This window comes from Bos indicus, chromosome 5, assembly GCF_029378745.1.
Source record: "Bos indicus isolate NIAB-ARS_2022 breed Sahiwal x Tharparkar chromosome 5, NIAB-ARS_B.indTharparkar_mat_pri_1.0, whole genome shotgun sequence".
Classification (NCBI taxonomy): Eukaryota; Metazoa; Chordata; class Mammalia; order Artiodactyla; family Bovidae; genus Bos; species Bos indicus.
Window position 1 is genome coordinate 12,798,214 of NC_091764.1, and position 11,579 is coordinate 12,809,792.

An 11,579-nucleotide genomic window follows, 5' to 3' on the forward strand; every position below is an offset into this window, starting at 1 on the left:
AAATACTTTTTAATTAAAAATATCTTTTAATTTTTCTGGAACTTCTAGACAAAACAATTTGACATAAAACAACCATAGCAAAAAGGAGGAAAAAGAATTATAATATGTAGATGGTATATCTGTACAATTAGAACTACATCCCACCCAAAATTAGCACAAAAGCTCTTAAAATTTTCAGGTATTCTTTAAAATCTTAGATATAAAATATTCAAAGCAATCATTTTTCCATTATTAATTAAAAGAATGTTGTTCCAACAACAGTAATTTCATTGTAGGAATTTTTATTTTAAATTATATGTACAAAAGAGTACCTGCCTATAACCTGTATATAAAGGTATAACAAAACAAACAAAACAAACCAAAAAAAGAAAACACATCTGCACTCCACATCAGCTTAAGAAATGGAAAAAGCACACTTCCTTGAATGTCTTCCTGTCCTTTCGAACGCCAAGATGTAATCATAATTCTGACTTACTATTCCTTTTTTTAAAAAAATGATTTTTCCATATCTGTGGAACTTGGTGGTAACTAAGCCATGCATCTTCTATTTTTATTATTTTCAGTTCAGATCAGTCAATCAGTCGTGTCAGACTCTTTGCGACCCCATGAATTGCAGCACGCCAGGCTTCTCTGTCCATCACCAACTCCTGGAGTTCACTCAAACTCACGTCCAGCGAGTCGGTGACGCCATCCAGCCCCCATCTCATCCTCTGTTGTTCCCTTCTCCTCCTCTGTTGTCCCCTTCTCCTCCTGCCCCCAATCCCTCCCAGCATCAGGGTCTTTTCCAATGAGTCAACTCTTCTCATGAGGTGGCCAAAGTATTGGAGTTTCAGCTTCAGCATCAGTCCTTCCAATGAACACCCAGGACTGATCTCCTTTAGGATGGATCTCCTTGCAGTCCAAGGGACTCTCAAGAGTCTTCTCCAACACCACAGTTCAAAAGCATCAATTCTTTGGCACTCAGCTTTCTTCACAGTCCAACTCTCACATCTATACATGACCACTGGAAAAACCATAGCCTTGACTAGACGGACCTTTGTTAGCAAAGTAATGTCTCTGCTTTTGAATATGCTGTCTAGGTTGGTCATAACTTTCCTTCCAAGGAGTAAGTGTCTTTTAATTTCATGGCTTCAATCACCATCTGCAGTGATTTTGGGGCCCCCCAAAATAGAATCTGACACTGTTTCCACTGTTTCCCCATCTATTTGCCACGAAGTGATGGGACCAGATGCCATGATCTTTGTCTTCTGAATGTTGAGCTTTAAGCCAACTTTTTCATTCTCCTCTTTCACTCTCATCAAGAGGCTTTTTAGTTCCTCTTCACTTTCTGCCATAAGGGTGGTGTCATCTGCATCTCTGAGGTTATTGATATTTCTCCTGGCAATCTTGATTCCAGCTTGTGCTTCATCCAGCCCAGTGTTTCTCATGATGTACTCTGCATATAATTTAAATAAGCAGGGTAACAATATACAGCCTTGATGTACTCCTTTTCCTATTTGGAACCAGTCTGTTGTTCCATGATTATTTTAGCACCTTAATATAAGTCGAATAAGTCCGTGTATGCTCTTCTGTGAACAATTTTTTCATTTGACATGTTTTTTGAGATATATCGGTGCTGTTTTGTAAAGTGGTAGTGTATTCATTTTTGTTGCAGTCTAGTATTCCATGATATAAAAATACCACAGTCTATTTGTCCATTTTCCTGCCTAAGGATGTTCAGAGTTGCCATTTTTTAAAGTTATAAATAATGCTGCTTTTACGGTTTGTGTTTCTTAGGATACATGTTCAAGCATATTTGAAGGCAGTGGCTTTTAAACTGTTTTGACTCCAACCCTCAGTAAAAAAGTTGTTTTACATTGTAATGAAGTACACATACAAACACATAGCATGTATGTGCACATATAACTAAAAACAACATGTTTACAAAATAGTATTACATGCAGTGCTCACGGGTATTTTCTATTCTGTTTTTAAAAGCTGATGATGGACCAAAAATTTGATTTTATGGTACTAATATACCTCTTTTAAAGCCAGCAGAGAATAATATAGAATTTTAATCCATATTAATAACATGCAATGTTTCATATTATCCTCCAGAAGAAGGATGGCTTTAAAGTTCTACTAATATGGTAAAACTTTCTTTTAAGTCCATTTTAATCATATCATTTTATTTTTTCAAAATGCCTCTGATTCTGGTAGATATTACATCACCCCCTTTTCTTTCTAATCAGTTTTTCCTGCCTCTTTCTAGTGTTGATCACCAGTCTCTTTGCCCTTTCAAAATCTTTCTCTTTGTGTGTCTCTAATCTGTTATTATGTAGAAAAATTTAGCCATAGGATTAATTCACCTTGAAATGGGAGGTTTTATATAACATAGTTTCCAAAATGTAGGTATTTATCCATTAATGAATCCTCAAATCAAGGTAATGGGTAAGATCAGTCTTTTTTCATTCTAATAGTAGATCAGAAAACAAGTAGGTTTTATTTTGCAAGGCTTTTGCTACAGTTCTCTCTGTATGTGTCTGTACTAGGTTGCAATAATATGTATTTCTTATTTTAAACATGCAGTAAAATATTTATTTCCATCATATTCTCCTTAGTAAAAACAACAATAAAAACAGACAAACCAAAACAACGTCTTAACCTTCCTTTCACTGAGTGCACTATATATTCTAACACCCTCTGCCCGCTTTTATCACTGAAACCTCTGGAGAAGTTAATATATGGCATAGACTGACTATGGACTCAGGCAAATCCATTGGTATTAGACATCAATGGATCTGAGTGTAATAACCGCCCACTGTAGCTCTTAGCCCCACCTATGTCTTTAATAGGGATCACATAGTGTTTTTTCAGAGTTACTTTTTGACACTGAAATCTGGGAGGATTTCCGTCTCCCAAGAGTTAAGCAATATTGGGTTACTTCTCAAATTTTCCCCTCCAGCCTTGAGGTCTAGTTCTCAGCAGTGCCTGGGTGATCATGGTGGTCTTGCTTGCATGATACTTCACCACATGTCATGCAGATTCTAGGGCCCTGCCTGGCTCTGAGGAGCCTTTGGGGTTGGAAATTAGCCTTTCTGCCCAGCGGCCTCGGTGGTCAAGAGGCCCACTTCAGGCCTCCAGGAAGGCTCACAGCAACTCACTGCACAAGCGTGTCACATGGCTTTCCTATTCCTCAGGGTGACCACCTTCTACTTTCTCCCTGTTTGTTCTCACTCTGTTTCACTGATCTGTGACTTTTTTCAGTCTCTTGGGCCAATGTGTTGATGCACTGTTGATTCTTCCTTGTTCCAGTCATTTCCAGTTCTTTAAACTGCCCTCCACATTCTCTTCAAATTTTGCAACCAGAATCTTTTCGTTCTTTATAAAATGTTCAGGGAAAAGTCTCTTTCAAATGTTTACAAATGGTTATAAATATAAGACTTCACACATCTCTCCATCTTTTCTTAAACTCTTTAGATTGAAGTGCAATGTTGTTCTATACACACAGATCTTTGGGACACTGAGTTCTCATATAATTATAGTACTGGAGTCCTCTAAACTCCTAGGTCATCTTTATTACCTGTTACCTGTGAGGCTTTATATACAATATAGTACTCAGGCACGTTATAATCATGACTCCATAGACAACATCTCACATATGCATGTATTTTCAGATTTCAGTGTTTTAGGCATATAACATACAAACTGTAAATATGTTACATGCTTAGAATAACTTTTTTTCCTTATGCTCCAGTGTTTCTAGTTAATCTGTGCCAAGTAATATCCCCAGAGATTTTAATCATATGGGTTTAAATCACTAGCTTCCCAGATGGTGCTAGTGGTAAAGAATCCACTTGCAATGCAGGAGACGCAAGAGAGACTTTGATCCCTGGGTCAGGGAGATCCCCTGGAGGAGGAAATGGCAACCCACTCCAGTGTTCTTGCCTGGAGAATTCAATGGACAGAGAAGTCTGGCGGGCTACAGTCCATGGAAGTTGCAGAGTCAGACACTACTGGGCATGCACACACTCACAACTTATTCTGCAAAATGAAAGATAGGAGACACCAAAGGGGAATATTTTCAAATGGCAAAGCGGCTAGTGGATCAGTGTTTTCAAAACCTACTTCGTAACATACCCCACAGCCTCCAGATGTTTCTCTTTCAGAGGTCACTTTTGAGCAAGTGAAGCACAGCAAGGCTCTGAAGCAGCTCAAACATTGCTGCCTCAAACCTAGTAGTGCGGTAACCCCTGCACCTGTTGACTCAAGAGAGCCAGTTTCTAGCCCTGCCTTCAGTGACATCATGTTACTGACAGTATCAGGGTTGCAGCTGGCCACAGTGGGAGTAGCTATACCACAGAAATTGGCAAATGTGTTGCAAGTGAGTGCTCTTTTTTTGTTGACACATTTGCCGGCACACATCTGCTGATACCTCATCTTTCTTTGATTTTCTTTTTTCCAGGAAATAATGTAATTTATTAAGACATATCATGTAGGGAAAGGTTGGGTTAATCTGCAATTTTCAGTCTAGAATTGCACATGGATTATTTTATTAGAGTTAAGGGTTTACAGCATTGTGTCCATCTATGTTTTCAATGGAAAGGCCTGTCTTGAATACTTCCTTAACTCTCTAATCTGTGAAAAACTGAAAGCTTGATTAAGGGGGGATTCCCACCCTCTTATTCTGCATTTGATGTGTTCTGTCATCATACCTCTTGTCAGTTCAATAGCCACTGACTTGCCCGTCACAGTCATTATAGGGATGCAATGTTTCCTCCATTCTAAGGTGATAATTCAAACGGACTTGCAGCTGTACTTGAATTTTAGGGCAAATATTCTAGACAGAAACACTTAAGGGTTAATCTGAATGTAACTGGACCCACTTGGACACCGCTGCTGTTGTGCTGGGCTGCACTGAGACGGCACATCCTGGGAAACGAGCAAAGGAGAACAGTAACGGAATAAAACATGACACACACATACCTGCCAGATCCCGAAAGCACAGATAACCTGTGTGGACCTTTATCAAAAAGTTTGAGACTGGATTAGTGGTTCTCAGTAGAGGGTCATTTTGCCTGAGGAGACGTTTAGCAATGTCTGGAGACTTGTTGGTTGTCACAATTAGAGGAAGAACACTGCTGCTCAACTGAGTAGAGTGCATAGGAGTGTCCCCACCATGAGGAGCCGCCTGGTCCCCAAATGGCAATATGGTCAGGCTGAGAAACCCTAGATTGGAGAGATACAGGGGCTTATAAATCTATCACCGTATAAGCCTTCCTTAAAATTCCATCTCGGGACTTCCCTGGTGCTCCAGTGGTTCAAGTTAGTGCTTTCACTGCTGTGGGCTGGCATTTAATCCCTTGTCAGGAAACTAAGATCCCATCAGGTGCATGGCACAGCCAAAAAAAACCCCTCAACATTTGGATTACCTCTGCTCTGTGTCCTTGGCACTTGTCACATCTGTTTCCACAACTCCAATCTTCAAGCTGCCGCACCCTTCCTCTCATGAAATTCACACTTCCTTTGCTTCATTGGAACAATTTAGCTATAATTTATTTTTCTTCTTGTCTCCTGTTTCCCTTGCATCCTTCAAAATTATCTTTGCTTGCCACTCTACTCAGCAGGGCAAATGAGTTTCTCTAAGATCTGTTCTCCTTAGACAGTGTAGGGAAATAATAAATATGGTTTTCTTCTGTCCTACATGGGATAGCTAAGTTAACCTTAGAATACCTGAGTAATCTCTCTCTTAACTTTAAATTTGCTTTTTCTATTTAAGTTTTCATGCTTTCTACTTTGTTCTTTATTTGAGTAATTAAAAGGTAGTAACTCAGCAGGTGGATTTTTCCCAGCTGTCAGAATTCCTGCTAAAATATGGTTTAGAACACCTTGAATCAAAACAACCTGACAAAGTGGTTTTTTTAAGGAATTGCACAATTAATGTGCTTCTTTGGAAAGTTGATTTTCCATCCATTACTATGCTTTGAAGTAGAATTACTAATTGTTATTCAACTATATTTCATTGCAATTAAGTGGCTTCTAACATTTGAAAATAATTTACTCCCACTACTTCAGAAGCTACTAATAGAAGCCTCTAAATCACAACCTTGACAGGAGAGCTTCATGTTCTTTCCAGATTACATTGTTTTTGCAATTCCAGTTTTAACAAGGTGATTATATCCTTGAATTTTTATACTTTGTGAATTTTTTTAGGTGGAGTGATACAGTCATGCTAAAATAATTACTTTTTAAACTAGAATCTTAAATCTTTCTCCCTCCTAAATGATATTCCCAAATTTTACCATTCAAAGAGAGACAGGCCCAATTGGTCTCTGGGAAAATTCACACAGAGTTTTACAAGGGCTCTTATACATGGCCATGTGAGTGGAGATAAAAGCACTCCAAAGATAAATTTGCTTCCTTCTAGACATCTGCTACTCATGGAAGTCACATTTAGAGTTACTAAAATCACTGAAAACCTGTGACATCTTCTAAGGAAAACTAAGTGAGCAGACACTGGAAAGCTGAGCAGTTATTGTCCTTTGTTAATAGGAGCTAGACAATCAGATTAAGCTATGCTTCTGCTACTCTGTGATCTACAGGCAAATCACTGTACTTCTTTTTCTAATGAATGAATTTGTATTTTGGCAGCACTGGGTCTTCCTTGCAACACATGAGCTTAGTTCCCCTGTGGCATGTGGGATCTTGGTTCTCCGACCAGGGGTGAAACCCCACTGGGAAGCAGATTCTTAACCACTGGATCATGAGGGAAGTCCTAGGCAAATCACTGTACTTTATGGAACTTCTGTAAAGTGGGAGCATAGTGTCTGCCATTACTCTGTCACAGTGCTGTGTGGATGATTCAGGGAGCTAATTATTATCTTAATAAATTTTTATTTGTAACCAAGTATGTAACAGATACTACAGTAGATAAAACAGATGCAGTGATGAGCAAGGATGTGAAGGTCTTTGCTTTTTCGTAGCTTTTACTATCTAGCACTCTGCCATTGAAAGAACAGGGCATACTATAAAGCACTGGCATCCCCCAGCTGCTGCTGCTGCTGCTGCTGCTAAGTTGCTTCAGTTGTGTCTGATTCTGTGCGACCCTATTGATGGCAGCCCACCAGGCTCCTCTGTCCCTGGGATTCTCCAGGCAAGAATACTGGAGTGGGCTGCCACTTCCTTCTCCAAGGCATCCCCTAGAAGCTTGTTATAAATGCAGTATCTCAGGCCTCATCAAGCCTACTGAATCAGGATCTGTATTTCAACAAGATCCGCAGGTAATTCATATGTGTGTTATAGTTTGATAAACAGTGTTCTAGCAGATGTTACAAAAACTAACTCTAAAGTTAGGAAAGTGTTATGCAAATATTTTTCAAAGGCCAGTTACTCCTAAAACTAAACAAAGAAAGATACAAACTGTATTTAAAATTTCAAAGAAACTATGCACATGTACTTAATTATCAGATACTTTCTGTTAAAATTATAGGTGAAAGATAAATTGTAATTATTATTTATATTATTATTAGAAAATGTCTTTTCTTTTGGGAAAGAATATACAGTTAAGGCAGAGAATAAGAAACAGAGAGATGAGTCAGGAAATAATAGAGATGACTTGAGACAGGAAATGAGTCTGAACGGAAAAGAATAAGTTAGAAAATATATAGTTTGTCTCCAGACATCAAAAAGAAGTGTAATATATTTCAGGGCTTGATATTCCTGAGCAGTCAGAACAGCCACAAACCACTGTCAGTAATTTAGCAGAGACATTATGTCAAGCACAAAATCCACACCCACAACCTCATACTCAACGAAATTGCATGCAATTGCTTATGACAAGTCCTTGCTGGAATCCTCTTATCATTGCAAACATCCTCCATGTTCTAAACAGTGTCATGAAGGGAGAAAAAAGCAAAAAAAAAAAAAAAAATGTCCTGAACCTGGAGCACAGATTTTCTGTAGAAGCAAGCAAGAAAAAAATTGAATGGCTTTACAAGAAACTCATTATCCATCTGAAAAGTTCACTGTAAATTTTATAGATACTATACATGTGAAATAGACACTATCAAGCACTGTGTCCTAAAAGGTTAATAATTAAGTAGACAAAGGTGACTTTTCTTATCACAGATCAGTTGGTTTCAGTTTAAGGACTGAGAAGATTCCAGAAGTAACTTTCCTATTATTGATTTTAAACTTGCTAGAAGAACACAATGCTGTAACACAGCCAAAGTTATTATGCCAACAGTGTAGGATTAAACACTTGCCAGATTCTGCTACTTGGGGAGCATACTATTCATTGATGGAGTGCTTAATAACAGAAGAGAAGTGAATCCAGTTCACCTTTCCGTGAGAGGTATTTACAGGGTGGTACCAATAGAGCTTCAGGCCAACTCTTCACCAAATATTAATTAGGCCACTAATATGCAGCCCACTAGGCTCCTCTGTCCCTGGCATTCTCCAGGCAAGAATACTGGAGTGGGTTGCCATTTCCTACTCCAATGCATGAAAGTGAAAAGTTAAAGTGAAGTCGCTCAGTGGTGCCCAACTCTTAGCAACCACATGGACTGCAGCCTACCAGGCTCCTCTGTCCATGGGATTTTCCAGGCAAGAGTACTGGAGTGGGGTGCCATTGCCTTCTCCAAATATGTATCAGTTATAGTGAGATGAACAAGTTTGCAATCAAATTGAAGATATGAAAATGATAATAGCAACTGAATGAATGTGAATCTTCATGTAGGAAACAACCCCAGACTTAACTTTGTTCCAATAACCGGCCTCTGTAATACCTCAGCAGTAATGTTATCGCCTAGATGTAACCAGTAGAGAGACACGTTAATTGTAAGTTTTGTGTGGCTTGAGTGTTGTTTATACAACATCATCACAGAGTGTGGAGGTGAGAGCAATCTCAAAGAAGAAAGGCAACAAGTGATTTAATGACACTGACCTTCAAACATTTCGGAGTCAACTGCAATAGTCATTACCGTTAATTCATGGAACGATGAAACTAGTTGCCTCGCTGGCTCCAGAAAAAATTGGCAAAGTAAACAAACAAAGAAAACATTGCATACTATATTCCCTTTATCATATAGCTTGCCATATTTATTTTTGGGTAACTACCTAGTTTATTATTTACCTCCTCAATTGTAAGCTCCCTGAAAGTAGTGTTTATATTGGTCTCCATTCTGTTTGTAGCAAGTAGAATCATGTTTGACTTTTATTCATTCTAAACATTTCTTGAGCATATGTGATACTACATTATTATCCTAGCTGTTACCTGAAAACTGGGCTCACTTCTTGGTGGGTGTTGAATCAGTAGACACTAGTAAATCAAAGTTCATGAGAAAAAGGGATTTATCCTTACTTGCAGCAAGTAAGGGGATCACCAGGATTCTTTCCCAAAGCAGTGTCTCCCCGAACAGAAATAGTGAAGAAGTTTTAAGCCAAGTTCAGTTCAGTTCAGTTCAGTTCAGTCGCTCAGTACTGTCCAACTCTCTGTGACCCCATGAACCACAGCACATCAGGCCTCCCTGTCCATCACCAACTCCCGGAGTTCACCCAGACTCACATCCATCGAGTCAGTGATGCCATTCAGCCATCTCATCCTCTGTCATCCCCGTCTCCTCCTGCCCCCAGTCTTTCCCAGCATCAGGGTCTTTTCCAATGAGTCAGCTCTTTGCATCAGGTGGCCAAAGTACTGGAGTTTCAGCTTCAGCATCAGTCCTTCCAATGAACACCCAGGACTGATTTCCTTTAGGATGGACTGGTTGGATCTCCTTGCAGTCCAAGGGACTCTCAAGAGTCTTCTCCAACACCACAGTTCAAAGGCATCAATTCTTCAGCGCTCTGCTTTCTTTATAGTCCAACTCTCACATTGATACATGACTACCAGAAAAACTGTAGCTTTTACTAGATGGGCCTTTGTTGACAAAGTAATGTCTCTGCTTTTCAATATGCTGTCTAGGTTGGTCATAACTTTCCTTCCAAGGAGTAAGTGTCTTTTCATTTCATGGCTGTAATCACCATCTGAAGTGATTTTGGAGCCCAGAAAAATAAAGTCAGCCACTGTTTCCACTGTTACCTTCTATTTGCCATGAAGCGATGGGAACAGATGCCATAATCTTCGTTTTCTGAATGTTGAGCTTTAAGCCAACTTTCACTTTCCTCAAGAGGCTCAAGGGTGGTGTCATCTGCATATCTGAGGTTATTGATATTTCTCCCAGCAATCTTAATTCCAGCTTGTGCTTCTTCCAGCCCATCATTTCTCATGATGTACTCTGCATAGAAGTTAAATAAGCAGGGTGACCATATACAGCCTTGACATACTCCTTTTCCTATTTGGAACCAGTCTGTTGTTCCATGTCCAGTTTTAACTGTTGCTTCCTGACCTGCATACAGGTTTCTCAAGAGGCAGGTCAGGTGGTCTGATATTCCTATTTCTTTCAGAATTTTCCACAGTTTTATGTGATCCACACAGTCAAAGGCTTTGGCATAGTCAATAAAGCAGAAATAGATGTTTTTCTGGAACTCTCTTCCTTTTCAATGATCCATCAGATGTTGGCAATTTGATCTCTGGTTCCTCTGCCTTTTCTAAAACCAGATTGAACATCTGGAAGTTCACGGTTCACGTATTTAAGCCAAGGGTACATGCATAGTCATGAAGGGGCTTTAGCAAAGTGAATTCAGCATAGAATTGAGGCAGAATTCAACAGAACCCATGATTTAGTTGATTGAAATCAAGAGGATCAGAAAATAAACTTTATTTTTCACAGAAGTTTTAAAGCAAGTTCCCATATTCCCCCTGTCCCAGCATATGCACAGCCTCCCCCACTATTGACATCTTGAACCAGAGTGGTACATTTATTATAGTCTATGAACAATCTATATTGTTTGTAGTCACCCAAAGTTCATTTCAGTATCATCTAGGAAAAAGTAGCCTCACGGCCTTAGAAACCATCTGTGCTCTGTGCTCTGACTATTTATTCCTCCCTCTCCCACAACCCCTAGAACCACTTTTTGTCCATTTTTCACTGTGTACATAGTTTTGCCTTTTCCACATGTCACATAGATGAAATCATGCATCATCTAGTCTTTTTAGATTGACTTCTTTCACTTAGTAATATGCATATAAAGTTTCCTCTGTCTTTTCATGACTTGACAGCTCATTGTTTTTTAGTGCTGAATAATATTCTCTTGTCCAGATATACTGTGGTCTCTTTCTCCATTCACCTCCTAAAGGACATCTTGGTTCTTTCCAAGTTTGGGCAGTTATGAGCAGAGCTGCTATAAACATCAGTGTTCAAGTGTTTGTGTGGACATCGTTTTCAACTCATTTGGTTAAATGCCAGAGAACCTGATTGCTGGATTGTATGGTAAGATGTTTAGCTTTTGTGAGAAAGTGCCAAACCCTCTTCTAAAGTGGCTGTATCATTCATTTTACATTTCACTTCCCATTGCTCCACATCCTCATCAGTTTTTCATGTTGTCAGTGTTTTGGGTTTTGGCCATTCTAATACATGTGTAATGGTATCTAATTGCTTTAATTTTAATTTCCCGTATGACATATGACGTGGAATATCTTTTCAAATGCTTATTTGCCTCTA